This window comes from Tamandua tetradactyla, chromosome 10, assembly GCF_023851605.1.
Source record: "Tamandua tetradactyla isolate mTamTet1 chromosome 10, mTamTet1.pri, whole genome shotgun sequence".
NCBI classification, from domain to species: domain Eukaryota; kingdom Metazoa; phylum Chordata; class Mammalia; order Pilosa; family Myrmecophagidae; genus Tamandua; species Tamandua tetradactyla.
This window is the reverse complement of record NC_135336.1, coordinates 67,383,737-67,407,691: the sequence shown is the minus strand read 5'-3', so window position 1 is coordinate 67,407,691 and position 23,955 is coordinate 67,383,737. Positions and strand designations below refer to the sequence as shown.

The window sequence follows — 23,955 nt, the reverse complement described above, 5'->3', positions numbered from 1 at the left end:
GTGCCATCATATTCTCTGTACTTAACATATCATATTACTTATTATATTGCTTTCTGATTGGACTTTTATTTTTCTGTATTTACCATTAAGTTTTAGTCTCCTTGAAAGCAGAATCCATGGCTGCATTGCACACATCTGTGCCCAAAGCTTGGGTCCTCTCCTGGCCTTCACAGTACTCTGCTTTATCACCTGATCATAAAAGCCACTATCATCACCATCATCTAAACCTTGCATCCTCTATTTCAACTGCTTCCTTTCTTATGGCTCCTTCTTATCAGTTTATAAATACACACAAGTATCTCTCATCATAGACATAAACACTCAATGCCCCTCTGGACTGCCAGCCAGCTAAGCCTCATTAAAATTCAGATTACACTGGCTATCTCTACATTTTTGCCTCCCATTTAATCTTTATGATTATAATTTCACTTCCACCTCCATTCTCACACTAAAGCAGTTTTGAAAACATCATCAATCACCATTACCAAATGCAATGAGCATATGTATTCAGTCTTTTGGTCTACAAGTCCCAATGCTCTTTCTTACACCACACTGAGAAGCTCCACTGGATTCCTGCATTCCTGTTTATGCTTTAGAGTAGAATTTACTAACACTCCTCTTGTTCTAAATCAGTGCTTCTCAAGCTTTAAAGTTCATACCAATCATCTTCTGAAATGCAACCACTATTTAGATGTGTTTGGGCTGGAGCCTGAGACTGCATTTCTTATAAGCCTCCATTTGGTGCCAATGTTGCTGGACTGTGGCCACACTTTCAGGAGGAAACCTCCACAATAACACTGGAATCACTAGGGAGCTTTAACTATAATGATTTCTGGGTCCCACTCTCAGAGACTTTGATTTAATTGGCCTCGGGTGTGACTAGGTTATTGGCATTTTTCAGAGCTCCCAGGGTGATTTTAATGTGCAGCAAAATTCAAGAACCACTGCGCTCAGTCATGGCAGCCCCCTCTTCCACTAAATTCCTTCTTCTAATCATACAGAGTAAGTGCGAACTACTGCTCATTTAAGGCCTTGCTACTCAAAAAGCAGAGGTGGATTCACATCATCTGCATTGCCTGAAAGGTTTGCAATTTTAACAAGATCTCCAGGTGGTTTGTGTGCACAGTAATCTTGAGAAGCACTGGTCTAAAGCATCTCATTATTTCAAATAGGCATTTAAAATCTCAAAAATTACCAGGCTGTAGGGCCATAAGTTTAGTAGCCAAAAAAAAAAAAAAAAGACATTCTTTCACCTAGAGTGTATCCAATATAGTTATGCAAATTATATCTTTTGATTGTTACAGTGAGTGCATATTCCTATTGAAATGGGCAGCCTGGAAGCCCTACTGTCAAGCTGAAAGTGTATGAATGTTCAAATCAGACAGACCTGGGTTCGAATTATTGTGCAAGCCCTGTAAGTCTGAGAAAATTAATTGATTCTCACACACCACTTTCTATAATTGAAAAGTAAATAGATATGCTGGAGACGTGTGTGATTGTTGTGAATTTGAATGAGAATTTATGTAAAAATAGTTGCTGTCTCCAAATTTCAAAGCCGATGTTTCATTCAGGTATATATTTATTCAACGAGTACTTATTGAGTATTTAATATTGCAATTTAGAAAATGGAGCAGTTAAAAGAAAAAAAAATCTTGTGTGTGTGTGTGTGTGTGTGTGTATAGCATAAAATAAGAAAATGGTATGGATACGCTTAGAAAGATGTCAGACTTTTAGGTCAAGTCCCACAGAATGGTTTGGCTTAAACAATAGGAATTTATTCACTAATAGGTTTCAGGATAGAGAAGTTCAAAACTGAAGTGTCTGCAAGGTGATGCTCTCTCCCCAAAGTCTGTAACATTCTGCTGTTGACAGTCAAGAGATCCTTAGGGCTCCTCGGTTTATATTCCATTCAAGTGTCATATGTGATGACCTCTCCGTTCTCTTTCAGTTTACATTTATTTCCAGCTTCCAGCTCCTACCCATGCCTTTTTCTAACTGTATCTGAATTGCTTCTGCATATAAAGGACACCAGTAATTCAGATTGAAACTCAACCTCATTCAGGTGAGCCACACCTTACTAAAAATAACTTCTGAAAAGAGGACCTACTTATACTGGGATCACACCCGCAGGAAAAACAGATTAAGATTAAGAGCATGTTATAATTCAGTGTGCTCCAGAGGATGAGTGGCTACTTTCTAAAGAAAAGCCAGTGGAGTCCTTCTTGAAACCTGAATGATAGGAAACATTTACCCCTGTGAAAATCTTGGAAGCATTCCAGCTAGAGAACAGAGCAATTGCAAAGGGTCTGAGACAGGAGGGAGCTTGATGTGTCCAAAGGACAGAGGGCAGGCTAGTTCAGTTGAAGTTTAGCAAATGAAAAATAAAGCATGTGGGAATGAGGCTGGAGGGTTAGGAAAGGCCTAGGACATATGGGGTCTCAGCAACCAGGATAAAGAGTTCGCATTTTTCCTAATTGCAAAGGGGAGCCATAAGGAGTTTTTAATTATGATAGGATCTAGTGTTTGTTATTAAGAGATTCTTCTGGCTTCTGTGAGTAAAATTGATTATAATGGGGTAAAGACTAGAATGGAAAGGCTCAGGCCAGTTTTTTTTTTTTTTTATGAGGTTATTACAGCAATACAGGTGAGGGAGGATAACATACAAAAAAGAAAGATATCGCTTTGCTTTTGATGCCTATTGTTCATTCTGTTTCCCATGTATAACTCCTCAAGGCGTCAAGCGCCTCACTGTCCAACTGATCAGTGTTAACGTGTTCCACATCAGCCTGCTCCTAGGATCATCCAAACTCCATCCTACGATCCTGCTATGAGATACTAGCAGAAAGACAGACTTAAACACATTCATGCATTAGTAACAACCAGCTTATTTATAACTGTACTCCAGAGATTTCCCTGAATTTATAGTTCGGTCTTTGTGACATCAATGCAGTGGTGATATCCTTGAATTATTTATTAATTTCATTCACAAAATAACTGGGAGAGCTATACAAGCAATACATATTCAGTGCAATTATTGACTGAATATATTTTAATGGTTTTCTTTGCTACCTGTCTCTACAACAAATTTCAGTTTTTAAAGCATCATAGATAGTGTTCATGCATTCAAAGCCAAATATCAATTTGCTATTATATCCAGGTGCAAAATTAAATAATGTGGAAAATCAGTGACTAAGATAACCAGAATGATTATTATCTTCATAGATCTGTCTATTGAAGAATAAAACCCAGAACACAGACAACTCCAATAGAGTGTATGAAGAGGCACAGTGACACTCTGGGAGGATACATTAGATGAAAGCTTTTAGGGAAAGCTTAAAATAGGAAGAGGGAATATAATTGTGAACTGAGCAATAAATCAGACAAAGTGGGCAGAGAGAAAGAGAGAGAAAAAAATATCTGGAATTAAAAGTGATTATGACACATCAATGTTTTCTACATTAGGAATACATAAGAATAAATTAGAACTAAATAAGGACCCTCAACTATTCAGATGACCAATACATAGTCTAAAACTACCTGTGTTAAAGGAGGGGAAGTGACAAAGGTTAATTAATTCATAATTTAATTAACAAACATTTTTTATTACCCACTAAATTCTAGGCATTAGTTATTTCAGATAATAATGAACAAGGGAGCAAGAAAATCCCAATTTTTTAAGTTTAAATTCTAATGGAAGGCCTGGGAAGCAAGAAGGCAGACAATGGACAAACAAGGCATCCGGGGAGGAGGTGGCCAGTTTATTGTTTAAAGACAAAAATGTACAAACTGTAACATATGTTCTTTGTTCTATCAAAAAATTCTACCTGTGGGACATCCTACAGCTTTTTGAACAAATCTGTCAGAAAGTAAATGATTCATGAAATCACATGACAGAGAGTTAAACATGCCAAATACATATGACAAGGCTGTCAAGGCTTTCTAGCTTACCAAATAATGAATGCCATAAGGATAAACCTACTTTATTTCTTCCTGTGATCTACCTACTACCTACAAATCTAAGGATCTTTGTTTTATTTTTCTTCCTTTGATTTGAACAAGTTTTTTCTCATATCACCAGTCACCACAACTAATTCCCTCCAACTTCCCTACTGTCACTGGAAATCAACCTCTTAGCCATCCTCTAGGCCAAAAATTGACCTGGGATTCCTTTGAGAGTCGACAGTTTATTTCTTCAAATAAGAAAGCCAGATAGTACTTGTGAGGGTTAAGTTTATATGTCAAATTGACTAAGCTCTGGTGTCCAGTTTTTTGGTCAAGCAAGCACTGGTCTGATTCTTACTGTGATTTCAAGGATTAAATCTATCTACAGATGATTATATTAACAATCAACTAAGAAGACTGCATTTAGCAATAAAAGAAGTCTCATCCATTCCATAAAGACCTGAAAGGAGAAATGATGTCAGCAGTGAGAAGGGAAAAATCTTCATCTCTACTTCAGTCAGCCTGTTTCTCAAGGGGAATTCATCAAAAACCATCAGAGTCCCCAGCTTGTGGCCTACCGTATGGAATTTGGATTTGCCCATCCCATAGTTGTGTGAACCAATTCTTCCAATAAATATGTCTCCTGTTGGTCCTGTTTCCCTGGAAAACCCTGTCTCATACAATATTATTCAACAAGAGATATTCCCTCATCCCTCCTGGGGATGCTCAAAGTTTCACAGGGCATTTTCCTCAGCAGACTCTGGAATAATTGGGTAAATTTCGCATCAAGTAAGATGATGGGGTGGTTTCTCCTTTCAAGCCAGCAGTGCACTACTTCAGATTCCAGCACCTACATTAAATGATTTCCCCACCTAAAAGAGAAACATTTTACTGAGAATTAAAGACCACAAGAAGTAAGAGACTCTCTAGAAAGGCATTAAAAATTAACTAGTGGCTTAAAATCCAGAAGAGAAATGCCAAAATAAAATCTGAATTTTCTAAAGCACAATGCAGATTTGATACAAATCAATCTTGCACATAACATCTTAACCATTCCCACCCCCTTAGCCTGCAGATCCAATTGTCCTATATTTGCAGCTCAACCAGCCCCCCAGTTAGAAAATAATAAAGGGTCTGCAGGCGCATTCACACTTCTATAGAAAAGGTATAAGTGAGAAATGCAATCATTATCTTCAGAGTTAGGAACAACAATCAGTACAAGGCTAGCAGGACATCTATTTGTGACAAGTTTAGCCAATTTGTATTATGATTTTTGGCATAAAAGTGGGGGGGGGGTCAAAGGAAATATGACTTGATATTGTGCCAGAGTTTTGTAATAAATAGCGAAGACTACTGCATGGGGTATTCAATGTCATTTAGAATATTTGTTTACAAAATTTACTCACTTCTGAGAAATCCCAGGCAAGATGCATTGTGAGGAATTTGTTCCCTGCCCATAAGTTACTCATAGTCTACCAGGAGAGATGGACTCCCAAAAAAGATAAGTCCCAGTGCAATGTGATTGAGATGATAAAGTGGTAAATGCCAAGTACTACTGTAACACTGAAGAGAGAATGATTAAATCTTCCCAGCCTTACTTAGGATTTCTGTGCAAATCAATTGGAAGCCACAAGCATGTGGTAACATAATGGGTAGTATGCAAACTGTTTCTGAATTTTCACTATCACACAGAGTTCATCAAAAGAAATGGACCCAGACAGACATATACCTTTAGGTTTTTAAGATGATGTATTAATATTAGTGCCAGAGGTTTAGAAAATTCAGGCAAAAAATGTAGGAGAAACAGCAAGCATAAGCAGTATTGCCCCTGCCCAGAGATTTTAAGCCATTACTGTTTATCTCTGTCACATGCATCAAATGATAGGCTTCAAGGACAAGAGCTACTAACACAGCCTATTAGTAGTGAGTCCACAGCTATAGGTCTTAATCACAAAGGCATTTGGAAATGTTTAAAATTGATAATAAAGATAGAGATGAAGTGCAAGTTATTCAATATGGGGTCCTGGAACTAATTCTGAATATGTACATTTGTAAGCGGGGTTTTGGTTTGAGTGCTTAAGGAGATCAAGTCCAAATCACTGGAACTGTGTGAATGATGTTAATATAATAAATTGCTAAACAAAACAGAAAAATTAAATTTAAATTGATGCACTAAACCATTCCACATTTATTATTTTTAAATAGAGAAATCCAAACAAGAAAAGCAAAATGACATACCAAAGAAGTGAAAAAAGAAGGAAGAAAGTAATTATTTTGGAAAGTGTGGTGGTTTAAAGCTATATATACCCCAGATAAAAACCATTCTTAAATTTAACCCATTCCCATTGGTATGAATCCACTATAAGTAGGACTTTTCATTAGGATATTTCAGATAAGGTATGGCCCACCTCAATCAATAGGATCTTAATCCTATTATTACTACTATTATAAATGTAAAGAATTCAGATAATGAAAAAAGAAAGCCATCACAGAAGCTAGAAGCTGAAATCAATGAATCCCAGAAGAGAAAGGAGAGACCAGCAGACACCAGCCTGTTGGGAGGTACACTTTGTACCTCATCTATCAGGACCTATTGGGGTTACAGTCTAGTTATAGATCTGAAAAAAGAGTAGGGGTAGTTGCAGTGGGTAAGAACAGGAATTAACAGTGACTTGGCATGTGGTAGAGGAGCCAAGGATCACTGAGAGCCAGTCTTTGGGAAGAAAGCATCACCTTGATGATGCCTTGATTTGGACATTTTCCAGGCCTCAAAACCCTGAGCAAATGAGTTTCCATTGTTTAACCGAAAACATTTCATAGTATCAGCCCAAGCAGCCTAGGAAACTAAAATAGTGTTCAAGAAATCTTTATGGAACAGCTACTAAGGCCCAGGTACTCTTCAAGGCACAGGAGTTATAAAATACCCTAAAGTAGTTTATTGTCACCACTAGGAGGTTTATAGTTTAGGACATGTATTTTTACTGTGATACACAGCTAAAGCAAAGTTGCAATAATCAAATCAGGGGCAATATCATAGTAACTTGGTTTCAGTGACTTCAAAATTCCAAGTTACCTTTTGGGATTTAATTATCTTCATTTATCATTTCAGAATGACAAAATCAAAACCTTTAATACCTGTTCATGTTGATGATACCATATAGGTTTTCATGGAAGCATTTCTAAAATATATGAAATTTTTAATCATTAACTTTGTTGTAAAAACAGCAAATTTCCCCCTTTAAATGAATGTGCTTCACAAGGTACTGCAATATCCACTTAAGGCACTTGTTCAGCTCTAGTAATCTCCACTATTTAATACACCATATGTTGTAAAAAAATAAATATTGGAGTACGTATCATCCTGAATTTTCAAATTTTCTGTAATGTATATTAAAATTCTACTAATAACTTATTTTTTCCCCAGTTTTCTAGGCTGCTATGAAAATACCACACATTGGGTTGGTTTAAACAATGGTAATTTATTGGCTTCAGGTTTTGAGGTCAGGAGAATCTAAGATCGAGGCATCAGCAAGGTAGCACTTTATGCCTAAAGACTGGCTTGTTCTGATACTGGCTTATTTTGGTCCATATAGGCTACCTTGACTACACACCTTGTTAACCACACAAATAAACTGCGTACCCCTTTCTAACCTCCTGAGCTACAATACTGAATTGAAAATATCTGCTTAGTGGCCCCAAATCAATAAATTCACTCTGATCTAACTCTACATTCCTTCCTCTATGATTCTTCACCCTTAATATCCATTCCTTCATATATCCCCTTATATGTCTATATAAATTGGAAAAGTCATATAGTTCTTTTGGAGTGTGGCATTCCTCTTCATTGTTCATACTTTATATCTCATCTATCTTGGCCTGTTGGAACTAATGTCTAGTTATAGATCTGGAAAAAAAATAGGGGTAGTTGGGGTGGGTCATGGGAGAAATTAACAGTGTCTTACCAGTCAACCGCTTCAGGACTTTGCATTACGTTTCATCTGGTAAAATAGGTTTGATCTCCTTGGAAAGAGGTGTGAGGGTTATCTCCTCATAGGAGTTAATTACAGATTTATCAGGCACAGCAGAGTTAATCTCTTCAGGTGGATGTGGCATGTCTGATTCCTCAAGACAAACTGGAGAGAAGGGTGACATTTCTCATGACAGGCTGGAGTATGGATGGCTAATTCCTCAGGATAGAGCATTACAAGTTTATCTGGGAGGAATCAGCAGCATCTAGGTTGGCAGTGCCCCCACCATCAACATTATCAGTCTATATATCCCCATCTCAATTTTTAAGAACCCATTCCTTTCCAATCAATGCCCTCACTTAAAAGAAGATACTCTGTAAGGTTGAGAATTCAATTCATATTGTAATTCAGCCACTTACAAAATGAGACTCTGGGTCTGGTTTCCAGAAATCTCAGTTATGTGACTACAAGAAATGATTTTCTTTTAGGGCACACATAGAAACTTTTATCCCCTTCTGGTGGCACTTGAACTGCTAATTTGAAGGCTTAAGTTTACTCTTTTCTTTAACAACTGTTCCAGACTATTGCACAACAACCAGCCATAATAATTACACTTTACAAGTCCACAAAATTCTGTTAAGGTATCGAATACACTGTCCCCCAGAGCCTTGCCTCTTATAGACATTTGAGTAGTAGCATTCAATGGTGATATTTTGTGTATCTACATTCCAATTCATGCCATAGACTATCAGTGCCATCTTGACAATTAGAAAGAGGATCATTAGTGACTTTAAATATAATTAGATTAGACAACCAATTTTTGGAATTGAAACCAACCTGAAACCAACCCAGAATTATTTATCCTTAAGATTCTGTTTCTCAGGAACCACTCCTAGTGCCAAACTTTGTGTTAGAATGGGTTCTCTGGAGAAATAGAACTGATAAGATAGGTACATGTATGTAAATATTCTGAGATTTATTATAGGAATTGGCTCACCCAACCACTGGGATGTGCAAGTCCAAATTCTGTAAAACAGGCCACAAGTTGAGAACTCTGATGATGGCTTCCAAGTATTCCCCAGGAGAAGTTGGCTGGCTGAAGCAAAGAGAGACATTCTTCTCTCTGACTGCTGAAATCATCAATTCTCCCTTTTAGACATTCAATTGATTAGATGAGACTCCTCTCATTGCTGAAGACAATCTCCTTTATTGATTGTGGATGTAATCAGCCACAAGATGCAATCAACTTACTATTGATTTAAATTCATGAAATATTGCCACAGTAACAATCAGGCCAGGCTTGCCTATCCACATAAGCAGACATCATAACTTGACCAGATTGACATATGAACTTAACCAGCACAGGGGCCAGTTTTATATCACCTAATAAGGGGAACAGAATCAGAAACCATAGTTTCTCTGAGTATGATGTCTGTATAGTCACAGATTGAACATTTTACCATATTTATAGTCGCCTCAAACCCAAAAGACATCCAAGAAAAACTGAGAGTAATGAAAACGACTAAATGTCAGATGGGACTAATATTTGAGAAATGTACAAAACAAATGTGTAGTATGCTTCAGGGAAAAAAATGTCAGAAGGAATATGCAATGCAAATAACGTGTCAAGAATCAAGGAAAGGATAAAAAAATTCAAGTAATTCTGTAACGAAGATAAAAAATAAGAAAAATAAAAGGAAATCATTAGTATAAATAAATGAACAAATATGTAAGAGTATTAATAATATGGTTGGAAAAATTGTCCCAATTTCTTTTACTTTCTTACTTGAATTTATGATTTCTCTTAAAATACATAACTATTCAACAACTATAAAAATCATATTAGGGTGGTGCAACAGTGGCTCAGTGGCAGAATTCTCACCTGCCATGCTGGATACCCGGGTTCAATTCCCGGAGCCTGCCCATGTCAAAAAATAAATAAATAAATAAATAAAATCATACTATTGCTGATTTTGTTGAATTTAAGCATATCAATACTTTCAGTACTGAAGACAATTCATGATATATATATATATACACACACACAAGCATATATACGTAAATTGTTTCAAATAAATGTGAAGCAGAAAAATTTAAATAGTTCTTCAGATTACATTAAAATGAATTCACGAAAAATGTAATGTCTTATAGTAAACAAATAGGGCAATTCCAATTTGGGCACTCAGATTCAGAGGTTATAAAGCAATAATGAACAAAGGTGAAATGTATGAGATATTGTTACAAATATTTTAAAAATGTGAATTATATCATAAACAGCACAATTTTATGATCTTTCTAGAGATGAAATAAATTGATTATAGAGCCTTTATTTTCTTTGCATATGAAATATTAACATGGCTGTGTACACATGTTTGCATTACACAGTTTAACGTAATTGGTTTTATTCCAAAGTTTTACCATAAAATAAATAGATAAATTGCCAAACAGTAAAGCTAAAGCCCTTCATTTCTTTTCAGTTATATATATATACATATATATACTTTTAATTTATCTGCATTTGTTAGGTGGTTGGGCTGATGTAACATGGAGGGAAAATGAAATTGTATATCACATTGTATTATATGGCTAACACAAACAATTCAACCAAATTTCCAGATATTTAGTTGTTCTAGAGCATCCCATATAAGTATACCATTAAAATATGCAGAGCTGTATCTTGGGGATATATTCTTCATTCTACCAGGAAAACACTGGCTAGCAGTAAGGGCATGGAAGTCAAGTGAGGGAATTATTATTATTATTTTTGCATGGGCAGGCACCGGGAATCGAACCCGGGTCTCTGTCTGGCATGGCAGGTGAGAACTCTGCCTGCTGAGCTAGCATGGCCCACCTAAGTGAGGGAATCATTTTACTCTTCATGCACAAGAGGAAAAATAAATAAGATATGTCTGGACTCAAAGTAGTGTGTTAATTTTAAATTTTGTGAATGACATGGAAATGTGTTCTCTTGCTGTTAAATCTTCATATTTTAATGTTTTCCTAAGATTTATTCACTATCCTATAGTTCAGCACATAGGGAGAAACTGAATTTATCATTTGTTTCCTATAATTCAACACAAAATTTTATAGACTATTTGTTATTTATGTTTCCTTGCATTCTAAAATCAATATGACAACATATTATTGTACTGTTAAAATCATTGTTCAATGCAAAGATATCTCAACATGGAAAAATATATTTCCCTAGCACTTCAATCTAAATGAATAATTTAGATAATTTAATATAATTAATTCACCATCCACTAAAAATACAGAAACTCAGTTCTTCAATATAGATCCTACATCAATGCTAAAGAAAGATATTAGTAAAATTCAATAGTTAAAATCACTTATGTTTATTTGTTAATTCAGCTAAATGTCATTATGCAAATAAATGACACATTATATACAGAAGAGCAAAAAAGCTGTGTGCATGATCTCTGCTAAGATGACAAAGTTGAAGATACCGAAGGTCACAAGTGAAGGGCCAGAATCTGTATATGGACACACTATTAAAGGTATAAATGAAGAATAAAAACTGTTCCTCTCTCAGTAAAGATGGCAAGGATGTGTTTTTTTAAAGATAGCAGTCACACTCCAATTATCTCACAATTTTTGTCTACAATAGTATAGACAAGGGCTTACAAAGCATTAGAAATATTATTATTGATATAATTAAACAATTTCTCTACTCATCTAGACCATTAATGATCGGTCACCAGGTGTTTGATACACCATATTTTTCCATTTCTTTTTCCCAGAAAAAAAGGGCACAATTTTACCATTAAAGTACAGAAACATCCACATCCTGAAATCACTGGCCAGAGTTCCTGACTACACAAAATAATACATGACACCAACCATCCATTTAACAACAATAAAAATGACAGTATCAATTGTGTGTAAGGCATTATCATAGCTGCAGAGATCATACACATAAACAAAGTCTCTTACTCTTAAGTATTATTAGTTTAGAAGGGAGAAAAACCTATAAGTTGATATTTAATATGATAACCTATCATAGCTTCTAGGAACAATATACTGTGTAGGCAAAAAGGAGAAAGCTACTATTTCTGTCTGGCAAACTTCAGAAATATTTCATTTGCGAAGATCCCATGGTACTTATATTTATCCTGTAAAGAAGGGAAAGAAATGGTATTTGGTCATTTCAAGCAGAGAAAAAAATATGTGAAATAATAGTGTTGTGATAAGTTTTTACATACATTGTTTTTACATATTCACTCAACAAATTCTTTTGAAAGAATTTTATATGTAAGTTACTCTGCTAGCGATTATGAATATGCTGATATATGGACTCCAGTCCTCATCTCCTGGTGCTAACAATCTAATAAGAAACACATCTTGTATACATGTGATGCCTTTTTTAAGCAGGGAAAGTAGAGAGGCCTTGAGAATAAATATATAAGGCATTAAGTTAAAGAGGATTTTTTGTTATGTAAAAGGTTTTGGCTAAGGGACAGAGGTATGTCTAGAAGATGAAGGGTCTCAAAAATTATGTTAAGTTGCTTGGACTGTATTCTACAGAAAACAGAATGAAGTTTGTAATCAAAGAATAGTGCAACTGATTTCTGTACAGAAAAGCGACAACAGCAGCTTTGAAAATAGAAAACTAAATCAAGGAGAAACTAAAAATTATGAAAACATGATCAGCCACTACAAAATTCCATGTTCACAAGGATGTCCTGCATAACTTTATTTGCATAGATGATGAAGAAGAAAGAGGCAACTGGAAAGATATTTTAAAGCTACAATAAGAAAGATTTGGAGATCCCCACTTATGAGGAGTGAGGAAGGCCCAATTGAGAGTCCACACCACAGATTTCCCTTATATAACTTAGGGTACTGGGGAGTAGGGAGAGCGTGATGCCAATGAATTTGAGGATTTGGACGGCAGCTATTTGAGTGATGACCCGTGAGTTCATTTTGGAATACGATTCATCCTGTGGCAGGGTGGGGGTGAGGGCAGACAGATGAAGAGATCCAGGAAACCCTTGATAATACAAATTTAATGCTGGAGAGAGATCTGAGCTGGAGAGATATATCTTAGAATCACCAAAATATTTACCATAGAGCAGCGGTTCTCACATTTGCTGCCTTTTAGAATCACCCAGGTCGCTTAAAAGCAAAGATGCCTGGATTCCACCCCCCGATTCATTTGGGGTGTGGGCTGGGAGCTTTTAACTCTGCAGGTGATTCTAATGTGCCAGATAAGGTTGAGAGCTTCTGCTGTGGAGGAATATATTTGATAAAGGCTCTTTAAAAATTAAAAGCCTGGACTCTGTAGTCAAACAGAATGACATTTGAATTAAAACTCTTGTCACCTCCTCATAAAACATTCCCCATGAAAACTACAGATTCCCATGATGATAATGTAGGATTAAGTGAGAAAAAGTATAAAGGTGCTCTTTACACAATGCCAAGCTAGCAATAAGTTCCATAGACACCATCTATAAATATCACTAATTATTATTATTATTAACATCACATGATCTTATTCTGCAGTGTATAAAAATTGAAGTCATGATTGTGAAGGAGATCACAGAGGAAGCATATACAGAAAAAAAAAAAAAAAGAAAATCTCTGTGGGAAGAGCTGGGGGCCACATAACATTTAAAAGATTGGTAGTGTAAGAAGGAGGCAGCAAGGGAAGAAGTGAGAAGGCCAGGTATATGGGGGATATCTAGAAGGGAATGATGTCTTGGAATTTTCTAATAAATTTCAGATGTTACATAAATTTATGGCAGGATGAGCTCTGAAGCTTGAACATTAATTTGGCAATGTTTACATCAGTGGGATCTAAATGTGATCAAAATAAGGCTGTGCAAATCTAGGTCAATGGGTGAATAATTGGTGAAGGGTGAAGAGAGCCAAGAATGGAATACTCTTTCAAGAAGCTTAATTTTGAGGAGAGATAAGGGGCTTAATTGGATAACTTAAGGAAAAAGAGGGATTATGAGAAGCTTTTAGGATTTTTTCTAGGGTTGAAATAATGTAAAAAGAAGTAAATAAGTCATTTAAGGTAGAGTTAAGGTAGAGGTTGAATATATATGAAAATGGAAAAATGATGTACCATGGCCCCACTGGAGTGATTTCCTGAGACAAGTGTATAAGTAGAGGTGTCAAAACTGTAGATGTGGAGAGGGAAGCAGAGAGAGAGGCCCACTGATGCTGCATGTTGGAGCCGCTTTCTGCTGTACTCTGAATGGATTGAAGGCAGATATTTCTTACATTCACTTCAGTACCTTTCAATATATAGCACTTTCTACAAGTTGATATTTAATTCATTTCTGTTGAATTGGGCTATAACTTGTTCAAATCTGAGACCTTGCAATTCTAGGAGAGTAAGTAATGGAAGATAAAAATGTCAAAGTAAATCAAAGAAAAGTTATAGGTACTAAAGAAGTCCTGAAAAAGAAAGAACACCTCAGTTATCACAGAGTCCCATGTTTTCTCCCTTATCTTCCCTCCCTTGCATTCTTCCTCCTTCCACAAAGGACCTTAATAGAATGGCATGAAATAAAGTACCTAGACTGCAGGAGAACAGGCAAAGTTTTGCAGGCATCCAGATAAAACATTTCTTCCCTACTCAGGCACTAGTAATCTAGGCAAATAAAGATTAGTTGTAGTAGTCTATTAGCTATAATTAAAATTCTATTAAAAATGCAAAAAAAAAAGTGAATTCTTTCTTTATTGTTCTTCCTACCCTCTTCCCAAGTTCTTGATCATGATGCCACTTTGATAAGTTTCTCATATCCCCAAATTATCTCACAGTGCTCATATTCAGTAGATAGCAGTGGGAACAATGCAGCTAGGTATTAATAGGATTAAATCAACAGACATATGAATCAGAGAGGTAATATAATAGAGTTCAGTATGAAAGTGATTAGTTAATTTAGCTAGTTGAAAGATTATTCTGATGAACTAATAAAAATCAGGATCTTTTTTCCACCCTCCTATCTTAAAAGTTGAATTTAGTTTCATTGACAAACACCTGCAACCACCAACATCCAGCAAAAGAGCCTGTATTCCCCTAGTCAAAAAGAAAATCAAAGATCATGCCCTCTGCATGATACATGAATAGCCTTATTTGTGTAATGTACAAAGGATAGTAAATTTCAGGATGCTTTTCAAGTGCCATAAGATTATCTATGATGAAGAGTCCTCCATAAAATTCCAAACTGCCTTTTCCTTGAAAATTAAATGGAAATAGAATAGGAGGACAGATTAAAGCAATGTCATAATCAAAAAAGTAAATCATGACGCCAAGAAAAAGAAAAGAAAAAGCATAAAAGGGAAGTATTGGACTGTGCTTCTTTATTTCCAGCAATAAGAGCAATCAGTGTTCTCACCATCACTACAAGACCCTTTCTTGTACACATCCTGCCCCCCAAGGAGTCAGCAAAGAGCAGATGCTCCATAATCTGCAATTCACAATATCTGCATACATTTGTGTCACCGGAGTAATCCCATTTGATCATGTTTGTCTTTGATCTGGCAGTTTGCATGTGCAGGTGGCTAAGACATTGCCATATTGGCCACTTTGTATCAGCCCCAACAGGAAGTCCTCCTGGGGTTTCACATCTACTTCAACTACATCCAGTTATGCAGCCTTTTCATTCCAAAGCCTCCATCGTACCTCACCAGCTGTCATATACAGAAGCACAATACTTGTTATTAAGGTTCTTTCTTCATTAAATATCCTTATTTAGTGCCGCATATTCCATAGAACAGATGCACTGTATATAAGTTCATTTTCCATAAAAGTTCTTTTACCTTACTGACTTTCTCATAATATTAATAAGCGGAGAGACTATTCTATGACACTGTGTTTAAAATTAACATTTTAAAAGGCATTAAAAAGCCACATTGTAAGGATAGAAACTTTTCTATGGAGTAAGGGTGTCCAACCAAACACAGCCTCAATAAATATTTTTCAAATTAAATTTGGTATTTCTAAATGAGTGAGCAATCTCACTCCTCATGTGAAGGAAACTAAATATTAAGGACTGAAATTGTACCACCAGCCCAATCCTACTTTTTCTAGTATTTTTTTCTTTAAAGCCAATGTGTGGTATACTGCCATCTCAGGCAAACAAATTTTGGGTTCAACAAAAGTCATCTTTATCCCATTTCTTTTCTGTTTTGCACATTGCTATTACCTTCTTGCTCAGGTTAAACTAATCGTTTCTTCCCTGTCATGCTTAAATTTATTAAGTTGCAAAATTATCCTCACTAATATGCATCAAGTAACTCTGTAGCAGCTTTCCATTGAAAAGCAAATGGATTGGTTCTATTAGCATGTCCTATAAAATCCATTCATTCTTTAATTCATTTTTCCAAATTTTACTGAGTGTTCCCTTACTAGCACTAACCAATAAGACTTTCTGCAATGATTGGGATAGTCCATGTTTGCTCTCTCTACCTAAAACATAGCTATTAAATTGAAACATTAAGTAATTCAAATTAAATGAAATTACAAATTCAGTTTCTACATTGCACTAACCACATTTAAAATGGCCAATAGCCACATGCAGCTATTGGTGATAGTATAGGATAGTGCAAGCTTCAATATACTGAACAATTGTTCATCATCTTTGTCCTAGGTAGCCAAAGTTTGGTCATTAAAGCTGGTACATAAATATTGCTTATAATAAAAGGTCATTTAGACAGGTGCTAAGCCCTATAGAAACACAGTAGACAGATTAATTTTTCATGGGAAAATTAGGAAATGCTTCAAAATGGAGGCCACAATTCAATTATACATTCAAGGATGAATAGTGCCTTATGAGGTAGAGATGGGGCAGGATGTTTTAGAAAGTTAGATATGCAAGGGCAAAAGCCCGGAGTTGGAAACAAATGGAATGTTGAAGGGTGGTAAAGTGTTCAGTGAATGACACAGGCCATACTTAGGGAGAAGAAAGACAAGTGGGAGAGAAGTTAGAATGCTAGGCTAGAATCTGAGTGTGAGGTCAGTTGTTCTAAAGAATTCAAATTTGAAGTCACAAAAGAGAAACAAAAATAATGAATGACAACATGAATTTCCTAAAACTAAAACAATTCCTTGATCAGAATTATGGTTTTTAAAAAAAGCATTAATTTTAGGGGTTGAATTAATGGCTAGGAGTTCATGAAGAATTTTCTCTTTTTTTCTATTGTTTATATATATATAAAATTTAATTATATATATTTATGTAAATACATATAAAATTCTCTCATTGGCTAAACCAGTCCTATCTTAAAACTCTTTTAAATTGATTTTTTTTCCACATTTTTTTTTTTTTTTGGCATGGGCAGGCACCAGGAACCGAACCCTCTTTGAAATTGATTCTTTATAATTAAATAACCAAAACTTGCTTAGCATAATCTAAGTTGGGCATTTTCACGCTTCTTATAAGAGGAAAAGCAATGTTCTATAGGATACTCTTCCAAGATTATATAGAAGAAAAAGTTGTTTTACAATCCTCCCAGTACCTCATTTCAGGATAAAGTTTAACATTATGTGTATAGTGTACTGCAATGATTTTATTACTAAATATTTTGTGGTTGGATTAATATTTTAGAGTGCTTATTCAAGGGTTATACATTGATCCAAAGCTGTTGGCTGCTATGGTGAAATGTTTTGCCTGTGGATCATAATTCACCTGGCAAATGGTCAATCATGCTCCATTCTTAAAGTGAATCATTATTCTTCCTTGTATCTATTGAAGTTCATTTCTAAGGGTTCTATTGTTAGGGTCCTATAAACAAAGTATCTTTGGGATGTTCATTAATAGTCTTGATAAATAAGTAAGCTGAAGTATATGACACTAGATGTAATTAAGGACTCATTACACAGAACAGTTCACCTGACATTTGAAGAGATTATACAGTCTGTCATAAAAAGCACTGGTCTTTAATTTTAGCTGAATATAAACCTATATTGGGTGAAATTTTAATTAATGCTTTTCACCCTAGTTCATTAACAGTGTGATGATTTAGTGCGATGACTGCCCACAGACAAACCTGGCAGACAATAAGCAGAAACAAGTATCTCAAGTGAGGGCAGATGCCAGTTTTATAGGCAATTGGCAGTGTCAGTCCATCTACATATGAAAACTTACATGTGACAGTCACAGAATTTCTGAGCACACAAAATCAATAATAAAATTCAGGTAAATCATACGACTTGAAGGTAAGAAGTAAAATTTAGGGGGAAATATTTGAAAATATTTTATTACTTCACAGTAGGAAAATGGTTTCCAAAACAAGACATGAAAAGGATAAACAGTAATGAACATGCTTTAGAAATTTTAATGAAACACGACATAATTTTTTCCATGTTAAATGATGTCCTAAGACAGTGAAAAGTCTTATAGAGAAAATATTTGCAATGCACCAAACCAAAAAAAAAGTAATAATTAGAATCTAGATCATATAAAGACTTTGTATATTTTAAAACATGATTAAATGTCTCAGCATAGACACTATCAAATAGAAAAATAGGTAAAAGGTATATTTAAGTAATTCACAGAAGAGGAAACCTGAATGTTCAATAAATACATGAAAGGATACTAATACATTGATAATCAGAAGAGCCAAATTAAAACCATTTAATTAGCAAAATTAAGAACTGTGGCATACTAAATATTGGTGAGGACAGATAGAAGGGGAGATCTTACAAATGGGTTTGTAGACTAAATACTACAAACACTATATACGGTAATTGGGCAATATATTTTAAAAGTGGAAGAAGTATATTCCACATAATCAAGCAATTTCACTCCTAGGTATATACCTAAAAAGTTATTGCACATGTGAAAAAGTATCTTGGATAGGTTGTTTGTTAGTGTGGGGAATTGGAAATGCCCATACGAGAGAAATTATATTCTTGTTAATTGTAGTATATTTATAAGATGAAATATGTCCAGCAATGAAAATAAATGAAGAAGATCTATGTTGCTTCCTATTGAAATAGAGCTTGAAGGATACTAAAGAATGACGAGAAAGAAAGAATGAAAGAAATAAAGACAGACAGACACAGACCGGGTTCAGGGGGTCTGAAGCTTAAGGTTAACAAACAACAGACATCAGACAACTTTATTCTTAACCAGATCCTGCTTATATACTGCAGGATGAAAAAAGGCATACATACATTTCTTAAGGGTACAGAGTAGTTATCTTTCAGTGCTCTTCCTTCATACTTAAGATAACCATTTGGGGTAAACAAGCATTCTCTTCCTCCCAGACTGCTCTACATAACAATCTCCACAGTTCACTGCTGACACCACTCTAATGCCATCTACTCCCAAATAGTTCTGCAGGTCTTATGTTAATCCTATCTGCTACAGATCTACCAGAACCAACTTGGATAAATCCCCCAAATTCACAAAATCCACATAGTATGTTATAATTCATGGCAAGCATTTGAACTATTCAAAACAATACTGCATTTGATTTTGGAGTGTACATATACATAATAAAATTAAGAGGGAATGAATGGAAACAATAATTGCAAATTTATAATTCTAGTAATGGCATATGGACGCTTTCTTCCCAATGGAGTGAGTGTGTTCACTAGTTATTAGATACCTGGAAAGTCATTGCTTGGAGACCGTGGGACTGAGAGCAATACAAAGGGTGATTTGGATATGAAAGGTAGATATATATAAGTATTGAAATGGAATTCAAAGAATAACCAAAACTCCTTATTTACAGAGGAGGAAAAAACAGGTCCAGTGAGTTGGTTCATATAAAAGAATATGACACTGTAAAATGAACTCTGTCATGAGGAAGAACTGATTTACAAACTAGCTCAGGCCTTGATTTGCTGAATGATGTTGCACATTTTACTTAACCTCTCTGAGCATCACTCTCTTGATGTGTAAAGGGAATCTAACAAAATTTACTTCAAAAGGGTGATGTAAGGAAATATCTATTGCAGAAAAGGTACCTGACACCATGCCTATGATTTTCTCTCATACGGCCTTGGACAAGTAAGTCTGTTACTTTATCAGGGCCTGTTTCTTTTAGAATTAAGAGATTTGGATGGTACCAGTTAGCCTTAATATAGTTTAGGTACAAAAGCGATGCATCAACAATTAATAGTGTTCACTTCAACAGAAAGTTTAAAGAGATAGATGATTATGTGATCAGATCATAAACCTAGCCTGCTGCATGCTGTTATGTTTTTGTTTCTGAACTCACAGATCTCAGAGAGACAGAAAAAACTCGGTTGAATTCTCTAGGCAATAAGGAGCAACCCATTCTCCAGCAGATTGGATGGAAACTTACCTCAAGTTACATTTCAAATGGCGCATTGCACCTGCTCATCTATCAAGCTGCCAAGCAAGGGCTTGCTTTGCTGCCTTGCTTTTTTCAGTTAAAACTTACCTACATGCAGTGCCTTAAGAAGATCAACCTCATGAAGAAAGTCACTTATATTAAATCTGGCTTAAATAAAAATAGCTTCTAATGTATCAAGTATAGATGGATACCAAAAAAGTCAGATATCATTAGCTAAGAACAACACTAATATCCAAATAATCCAAAATGTATAGCTACCCTTTAGACTCTGATCAATGCTCTTTGTATTTGAATTGGTTACACTTTGTTCTAAAATAAAAGACAATTATACAGAAGGCATATAATTCTCTTTGGGGAGATACTGGGATAGTATTCTTATTTTGTGCAATATAGGATAAGAGAAAGTCTGCTGCAAACCTAGGGAAGTAAAAGGAAATAAACAGGACATACAGCAAGCAGGTGATTAGCAGCTGTTCTCTGGAGCAAGCCTCCATCAGGGCTCTGCAGCTGTGTCATTGTACTTCATTCTGCAGATCATACAGGGCTAAACTGGAAGACACATGGACCAAGAAGACGTGTGGGAAGGGTTAAAGGAAGCCCAAAATCCATGGCAACATGTGAGGTGAAGGTCTTTATTTCATGCACCCTCTACCCTCATCTCTCCACACCTTATCCCCAGCCCCCATGGGAGGGGGAAGATTCCTAAGAAATTCAACATGCTGCCTTCCTTCCAGAATGCTTTTCAGAAGCACTAGGGCTCCTTGTGACACCTTGAGATAGAGGAGACTCAAGTCTTGAAGTGGCAAACTGAGTCTCACGGAACAATGGGATAAGCTAGGCTAAGAATCCAATTTGGGGCCTGAAAGCCCAGTACCAGGCTTGTAGGTTGCCTCCTAAAGAGCCCTTGAATTCTCAAAATAGTTTTGGTTTAGAAATAGTACATCCTAGTCCCCAGAAGAACACAAGAAAGAGGTGAATGGAAGATAGGGAAAAATTGCAAAGACACTGTATTTCTCCATGTTCTGAGAGGAGTATATTTTCCCTTATGAGTCCTCCTCAGCCTATAACCCATGTAGTCCATTTTACACTGTCGTGCATCTAAGCCCCTTCTTCCACAGGCTCAGTGTGTTTGGCAATCAGCCTCCAAATTAGACAATCTCCCACCAACACTTGAGAATGCACAACCCATCCCTTAACAGCCCTCTGTAACACCCAGCCTAATAAAATCATTTAAAGAGGAACAGAGCAGGTGACAGAGTAGTTTGCAAGGTCAGGGCATTCCCTGGTGGGGGCCTCAAAGGGTAGGAGGTGCTGAGGTCAGGGTTAAATGACTGCAAAATGCAGCCTCCTACCCATCTCCTTCCTTTATCTATAGAATGACTCTCCAGTGAGCTCTTGCTTTTGGAGTCCTGTCCCTTCAGTGCTGCAGAAAAGCTGGGGACCGCATTTCAAAGACCCATCTAAAGCAGACCACTTAAAAGATCTAAGAAAAGCCTGACCCCAACGACCAGAATTGCCCCGGATCGCTGCCTTCCTTCCTGCTCCTGCAGCCTCATCATCAGCCTTCTCTATCGCCCCCTTTACCCTTTGAGATTCAGATCCTTTAGGATGCATGGGGTGCAGCCTGGGGAAATTTGGAAGCTCTTTACCGGAGGCTGCGGTGCAAATTCATGGCATTCCCTCTCCCTTAACTCTCCTACCCCCCTCTGCCTGCAACACAGTAACCAGAAAGAAAGGTAACCCCGGACGTCTGCGGACAGGTGTGAGCCCTCTGCGCCCGCGGCCCTCCGGGTTCTTAGATCGCGTGGCAGCTGGACCCAAGCGGCTAGGGCCGCGCTGCTCCCCCGGCCAAGCCGCAGCCGGGACTGCGGCAGCGGGCTTGCCACAGCGATGCCGTACTGCCCGCCCGCAGGGGTTGCCTGCCTCTCTCCCATTGTGTCCGCAGCTTTGCTGGGTTCAGCCGAGCGCGCCGCCCCATCAGCGCCAGCCCCTGAGCCTCAACCAGACGCAGTGGGGAAGGTGGGGGCGGGGCGGGGGGTGGAAAGAGCAAGAAGTGCCCCCGGAAGGGCACAGCACTTCATCAATAATGCAGAGGTGCCTGAACTGCTCTGCAATTTATTTTCCAACTAAACGCCACCAACTGGAGCTCGTCCCGGCACGTCCCACGCGTGTGGTTTTGTGTGTGAAAGATGGGACGCACCTTATTTATTCATCTCTCTCCTCTCTCCCTCTTCTTCCTTTCCTCCTTCCCTCACTCAGACAAAGTCCCTTCTGGCTTAGCTTCAAGCCCCACCTTCTTCAGATTAGCACTGAGTTTACAAGCAAAAAGCTGTGCGTTGGAAACGCAAATCCTGAAACAAACCTCATTGCTTATGCCACCAAGAGTTCACCAAAAGTCATTCAATAATGCTCATTTTAAAACCTGCTACTCTCATACTCCTTCCTGGAGAAGGCTTTCAAAATTCAGAAGCTCAACTGGCCTTGGAGCCTCTGGTTTCTGAGCCTGTCACCAACCACCGTCAGAGACACCGCGGTTACGCTGCAAAGTTGTCCAGCCAAACCAGCAGGCCGCTGATGAACGAGCATCCTAAGAAGCACTTCCCCTGCATGTCCCCAGGAAGCCAAAATGCTGCACAAAACCTCCTCAAGCACGGTTAATCCAGCCACGCACAACAGACCCAAATTCTGAAACTTCTTTGTTAAGCAAACGCAGTCCACGCGGAACGGACACTGCACAACTCGCAAGGAAATAAGCAAACATCTCATCCCTGCAGGGAAACTTGTTGAATCCCGCCCGAGCTTAGGGCTGCAATTTCCGACGTAGCCTGAAGGTTTTTGATTCTACTCTTCAAAACCCGGTTCACCAGTCACAATTCCTGGACAAACTGCAGAGTCCTTTCCGCACCCATTCCGCACTCCAACACCCATCCCTTCGAAATTTTTGACAGTTTTAAGGCCCGCTGTCACTTCCTTCACAATAATTTGTGGGACTTACCTTCCAATAACACTGTTCTCAGAAATCTAGCGGCTCTGTGTTGCAAAAGCAGCCCTCCAACTTTGCTGTGCAAGGAGACCTTTCCGAGTTTAAACCAAGCAAAAGCAGTCTGAGACTTTTCAACGTAGGAGGAAGAAATAGGGAGAGAATGAAGTCGGATTTCTTCCTAGAATCAGCACCCTGGAAAAATCCAATCCTTCAGTAAAGAATTCTTTCAAACCCGTTATCTGTATTACTATTAATGCGCAGAGCAGACGGTATTGCATACAAATAGGTTCAATGTGCGCTTCTATTGGTGGCTTCGGAGGCCCCTGGGTCCTACTGCTAGGGCTCTGAACTACACAAGCAACACTACACAGGCAGCTTTGGAGACGCGAAGGGGAAAATGGATTTAATTGATTCGTTACCTCTGGTATTGTAATGCCTGCTGTGATGTTTAACCCAGGGAAAGAAAAAAAAAAAACCTACATTTAAACTCTTGTCATGTGATCTATCATTTCATATCTGCTTTTAATTGTCCGTGTGGGGTGGCTTTGAAAATACAAAGGATTTTAAAATAACATTTTTTTTTGGAGGAAAATTCACGGAGATACTTTTGTTACGAAGATCCTTTTGGGTCTCTATTATGTATTATTGGGATTTAAACCCCGAAAATAATTATGCAGTCAAATACTTTTGCACTTCACTTAGATAAAATGGAAACTAATTTTATTCTTCGAAATGCATGGCTATTCCAAATAAAATAAT

At 37.2% G+C, this 23,955-nt stretch overlaps 1 long non-coding RNA gene across 1 annotated transcript in view; it reads right to left on the bottom strand.

Moving 5' to 3' along the window:
- LOC143648523 (uncharacterized) overlaps positions 1-23,425 on the bottom strand; it is a 648,490-nt gene extending 625,065 nt beyond the window's left edge. The window contains exon 1 of the long non-coding RNA XR_013158602.1: positions 23,209-23,425. This is a non-coding gene — a long non-coding RNA (uncharacterized LOC143648523). The remainder of the gene's footprint in view (positions 1-23,208) is intronic.
- Positions 23,426-23,955: the final 530 nt, after the last annotated feature.